We start from the raw sequence: 6,193 nt of genomic DNA, 5'->3' as shown, positions 1-6,193 counted from the left end.
TTTTGTGTGTAAATTATCTCTTCATAGTGGCTATGGTGTGAGTCATAACTAAATGTAGCTTCCATAATTTGATCTGAGTTCTATGTAGCCATGCATACCCTTGTATTAGAGACTATCAACTTGTTTAAGACATTGAAGTTGCCTCTTGTAGTCCCATCTAGAATTTGGAACAGACTATCTAGCATAATTTAGTGAAGGTGATTTTAGCCAATGTAAAACTTTTCCTTTTTTTTTTTTTTTTTTTTTTTTTTTTTTTTTTTTTTTTTTTTTTTTTTTTTTTTTTTTAAAAATCAAATTCAATATTATCAAAGTAAATATAATTTTTTTTAGTTATTTTTTTTTTTTAAAAAAAAAAAAAAAAAAAAAAAATTTTTTTATTTTTTTTTTTTTTTTTTTTTTTTTTTTTGATATTAGGTAATAAATTTTTTTTTTTTTTTGTTATTTTTTTTTTTTATTTTTTAAAATTGAGTTGGGAATGAAAGGGAGTTTTATAATTTTTTTTTATTAAATTTTATAAAATTTTTTAAAATTTTTTTTTTTTTTTTTTTTTTTTTTTATTTTGAAAAAAAAAAAGAAACAAAAAAAAACCAAAGCAAAAACCAACCCCCATCCCCCCCATAATCAAAAAAAACTTGCTACAATTTTTAAATTAAGGGGCTCTCAGGCAAAGATATGGGAGCAGGCAATAACAGTTCTTTAATAGGGAAGAAATAAAAAGGATAAAATAAACAATACAGTCCACTGGAACAACACTGACAGAGTCAGAACCCAACCTGACACCCTGTGGGTCCGGGTGTTGGTGGCAGTCCGATGGAAAATGTGGCTGCAGTCCTCTGAAGTATCAGGCGTGATTCTGTTGGAGCAAGGGGAATCTGTAGAGAAGGATGTAGTCTTCCTCTGAAGATCCAGGAGGAAAAGGCAGCTGCTGTTCCTCTGGGGAATCTCGTGGAGAACAAAACTGAACTGCAATTTCAGAATCTCAGAGTATATGGGGTAGCAGTGCTTGGCTCCTCCCTCTGGGCGGAGCATCTCACAATGGGATGTTACAGTTCTTATCAGTCATGCACCGATATTCAATAGTCTTATCAGCGGAGGTCCCCTCCCGAGGAAGGTGTGAATGTGGTCATTCAAAAGAGAGATAAGGCAAACTGCTCACTTGACAAGGTAATCAGCCATACAGATGGTAATGGAAAACATCTTGCATGCAATCTTCAACATTATCCACCCCTTTTCCTATTTCCATCTGTATCACAAACAAAAACCAAAACCCAAACCTTACACACAGTCCTCACTTAAAACTAGGTTTCCCTGTGGCACACAACGGCTTTCTCCATCTTTCTGCATTACCCACCAAGTGCAACCAGGTCCTTGAGCAAAAACAATTCCACGGATGGGTTTATCTTTGCCTGAGGTGGGAGTAATCCAAACAGTCTTTCCTAAAATACCTTTCATGTGTACAACAGGGACTTTATCTCCATCCACTGTGTGCAGTGGTTCAGACTAGGCAGGACCAGCTCGATTTATGGACCCTCTGGTGTTGACCATCCAGGTGGCTTTTGCTAGGTTCATTTCCCAATTTCTAAAAGTCCCCCGAGTGCTTTCAGGGTAGTTTTAAGTAGTCCATTGCACCGTTCAACTTTCCCGGCAGCTGGTGCATGATAGGGGATATGATATATCCATTCAATGCCATGTTCCCTGGCCCAGGTGTTGATAAGGCCATTCCTGAAATGAGTCCCATTATCTGACTCAATTCTCTCAGGGGTGCCATGTCTCCACAGGATTTGCTTTTCCAGGCCAAGGATGGTGTTCCTGGCAGTGGCATGAGGCACAGGGTGGGTCTCCAACCATCCAGTGGTGGCTTCCACCATGGTCAGCACGTGGCGCTTGCCCTGGCGTGTCTGGGGCAGTGTGATGTAGTCAATCTGCCAGGCCTCCCCATACTTGTACTTGGACCACCGCCCACCATACCAGAGGGGCTTCACTCGCTTAGCCTGCTTGATGGCAGCACACGTCTCACAGTCATGGATAACCTGTGAAATACTGTCCATGGTTAGATCCACCCCTCGGTCTCGTGCCCACTTATAGGTGGCATCTCTACCCTGATGACCTGAGGCATCATGGGCCCATCGAGCTAAGAACAACTCCCCCTTATGTTGCCAATCCAAGTCTATCTTTGACACCTCTATTTTTGCTGCCAGATCTACCTGCTCATTGTTTCGGTGTTCCTCATTAGCCCGACCCTTGGGGACATGGGCATCAACATGACGGACTTTCACAGGTAGTTTCTCTAACCCGGCGGCAATGTCTTTCCATTCATCAGCAGCCCAGATCGGTTTTCCCCTACGCTGCCAGTTGGCCTTTTTCCACCTCTCTAGCCATCCCCACAGTGCGTTGGCTACCATCCATGAATCAGTGTAAAGGTAGAGCTTTGGCCACTTCTCTCTCTCAGCAATGTCAGGGCCAGCTGAACAGCTTTGAGTTCAGCAAGTTGGCTTGATCCACCTTCTCCATCAGTAGCTTGTGCAACTTGTCGTGTGGGGCTCCATACAGCTGCTTTTCACTTCCGGTTCATCCCTACGATGCGACAGGAACCGTCAGTGAAAAGAGCGTAGCGCATTTCCTCTGGGGGCAGCTGGTTATATGGAGGAGCTTCTTCAGCACGTGTTACTGGTTCTTGTTCCTCTTCGTCAGTCAGACCAAAGTTCTCACCTTCCGGCCAGTTTGTAATTATTTCCAGAATCCCAGGGCGATTTGGGTTTCCAATACGCGGCGCTGTGTGATGAGAGCAATCCACTTGCTCCATGTAGCGTCAGTGGCGTGGTGGGTGGTGGGAACCTTCCCTTTAAACATCCACCCCAGCACCGGTAGTCAGGGTGCCAGGAGGAGTTGTGCTTCCGTGCCAATCACCTCTGAGGCAGCCTGGACTCCTTCATAGGCAGCCAAGATTTCCTTCTCTGTGGGAGTGTAGTTGGCTCGGACCCTCTGTAGCTCGACTCCAAAATCCCAGGGGTCGGCCTCGAGTCTCCCCAGGCGCCTTCTGCCAAAGGCTCCAGGACAAGCCATGGTTCCCGGCTGCAGAGTAGAGCACGTTCTTCACCTCTGATCCTGTCCTGACTGGGCCAAGGGCAACCGCATGAGCGATCTCCTGCTTGATCTGGGCAAAGGCTTGTTGCTGCTCTGGGCCCCAGTGGAACTCGTTCTTCTTGCGGGTGACCAGGTAAAGAGGGCTCACAATCTGACTGTATTCAGGAATGTGCATCCTCCAAAACCTATGGCACCCAGGAAAGCTTGCGTTTCCTTCTTGCTAGTTGGTGGAGACATAGCGGTGATTTTGTTGATGACCTCAGTGGGAATCTGACGCCGTCCGTCTTGCCACTTCACTCCCAGGAACTGGATCTCTCGGGCAGGTCCCTTGACTTTGCTCTTCTTGATAGCGAAGCCGGCTTCCAGCAGAATCCTGATGATCTTCTCTCCTTTCTCAAATACTTCCATTGCCGTGTTTCCCCACACAATGATGTCATCGATGTACTGCAAGTGCTCTGGAGCCTCACCCTTTTCCAGTGCAGTCTGGATCAGTCCATGGCAGATGGTGGGACTGTGTTTCCACCCCTGGGGCAGTCGGTTCCAGGTGTACTGCACGCCCCTCCAGGTGAAAGCAAACTGGGGCCTGCATTCTGCTGCCAGAGGAATGGAGAAAAATGCGTTAGCAATGTCTATAGTGGCATACCACTTTGCTGCCTTGGACTCCAGCTCGTACTGGAGTTCCAGCATGTCGGCACAGCAGCGCTCAGCGGTGGAGTCACTTCATTCAAGCCACGATAGTCCACAGTCAATCTCCATTCTTTGTCAGACTTGCGCACAGGCCAGATGGGACTGTTGAAGGGTGAGTGAGTCTTGCTGACCACCCCTTGGCTCTCCAGCTCACGGATCATTTTGTGGATGGGGATCACAGCATCTCGATTAGATCCGATACTGCCGGTGATTGCACTGTTGAGGTGGCAATTGGCACTCGTTGCTCTTCCACTTTCAGGAGACCTACTGCGGATGGACTTTCTGATAGTCCAGGCAAAGTGTTCAACTGCTTGATGTTTTCTGCCTCCACAGCAGCTATGCCAAAAGCCCATCTGAGTCCCTTTGGGTCTTTGTAATAGCCGTTCGGAGGAAATCTATGCCCAGAATACACGGGGCCTCTGGGCCAGTCACAATAGGATGTTTTTTCCACTCTTTCCCAGTCAGGCTCACCTCGGCTTCTAACAGGGTCAATTGCTGTGATCCCCCGTCACCCGGCAATGGAAATGGGTTCTGCCCCACATGTCCCGATGGTATTAGGGTACACTGCGCACCAGTATCAACTAAGGCATTGTACTTTCGTGGTTCTGATGTGCCAGGCCATCGGATCCACACCGTCCAGAAAATCCGGTTTTCCGTACCTCTCCCTGGCTAGAGGCAGGGCCCCTCTAACCCTGGGTATACATGGTAGAGGTACCTTCCAGGGGATCTGACAGATCATACTCAGCAGCTTCGGTCATGGGAGGTTGAGGCTACCTTCACTTTACTGGAGTTCCCTCGATTAGTGTTTCCCTCCTTGAGTTGGCCTTTTCGTGCTGCCAGGACAGAAGTGGGTTTTCTATCCCACCTTCCCATGTCTTCCCCATGATCACGCAGGAAAAACCACAGGTCAGCTCGTGGGGTGTACCCTCTCTCTGTAGTTGGGGAACGTTGGACTCTGACTCTGGGGCCTGTGACTCGCACTGGTGCCATATGGGAACTGTTCCTCCTCACCTCCTCCCTCATCTCCCTCATCTCCTCTCTGAGTTCTTGGACTACGGCAGAGACATGAGCCTGCATCGGGCCATTAATCATACTTTCATAATTCCTAAGCTTGTTGGCCACAGAACCCACTGTCTCTCGGTTGGTGTCAGCATTAATTGTTGCAATAAAGGTGGTGTATTGGGATGGCCCTAGATTTGCCAGGCTCCACAACATTTGCCCCGTGCACCTGACTTTGTCGGGGTCATTATCATGCTGTCCATCCCTCCCAAAAAGTACCTCCAACACTGCCACTTCTCTCAGCTGTTGGATCCCTTCCTCAAGAGTCTTCCAGCGCATTCTATGGTGGTGCTCCTGCATTCTTTCCCTGTGAACAAACCTCTCTCTGACACTTATTAAAAACCGCTCCCAGAGGGAAAGGGACCCTGGCTCCCTTACAAAAATCTGATTGATACCTGAGTCCTGGGTCAAGGGTGCCAAATTCCTTGCCTCACCACCATCCAGCTGGACACCTGTACCCATAAGATCCCAGACCGAAGTAGCCAGGTTGTATAAGCCTCACGTCCCCGTCGTACAATGTCTTTGTGCAGATTACGGAGACTTTAAATACGTCAGGGACTTCGGTGATGATCGCAACCTCTGGTTCCCCTGTGGCTTGTGAGGGCCCTCCCCTATCTGGGTGCTCTGCTTTCATCTTAGATCTCCTTGTTTCTACAGGGGCAACTGCTGCTGGCTGTGATTGCCTTTGCAATTCAGCTGGAGCCTGGACAGTTGTAACATCTGTGGGTTCTGCTGCTGCTGCACTGTTAGACTCTCCCTCTTCAGGGTGGGGGAAGGCCTCTCACCAGCTGGGGAAGTGTATTCCTTCAGCATCTGGCCTATCTCCTTCACCAAACCCCCACCCAATCTGGGTAGTTCACATCTGGAGTGGGTTGTGGGGCAGGGTCAGGCTCTGGGGCAGCAGCATCCCTAGCTGGGGTGGGCTGTGGGGCAGGGTCAGGCTCTGGGGCAGCAGCATCCCTAGACTCTGGTGGCGCATTAGGTTCTGGGGTAGGTGTCATGGTAGTTATCCAGGTAAGTCTCCCCTTCTCTCTGAATGCTAAATAGAGCAGGCCTATCAGCAACACCAGCCACTGTATGATATCATTAATATTTAGAGTGGATCTGAACCCTTCAAAAACTGGTGGGGCAGACCCAAAGAAATGGCTAAAGGGTTGGGAGAAGATTTCGCCTGGGGTCATTTCCTTACAGCAGGTGCCATTATTAAAGTAACCCCAAAAACACACACTTAATGTGTGATAGCTGTGAATCCATGTGCCTGCTTTCCAGAGGAAGTTAAAAATCCATGAATTCCTCACCTTATTCACCCATAACACAAACCGGATAACAGACACAGTAGCCTTGGTTATAGGACCCATGTTTA

The sequence above is a fragment of the Camarhynchus parvulus genome, chromosome 3 (assembly GCF_901933205.1).
Source record: "Camarhynchus parvulus chromosome 3, STF_HiC, whole genome shotgun sequence".
Classification (NCBI taxonomy): Eukaryota; Metazoa; Chordata; class Aves; order Passeriformes; family Thraupidae; genus Camarhynchus; species Camarhynchus parvulus.
Note: the sequence above shows the minus strand (reverse complement) of the source record.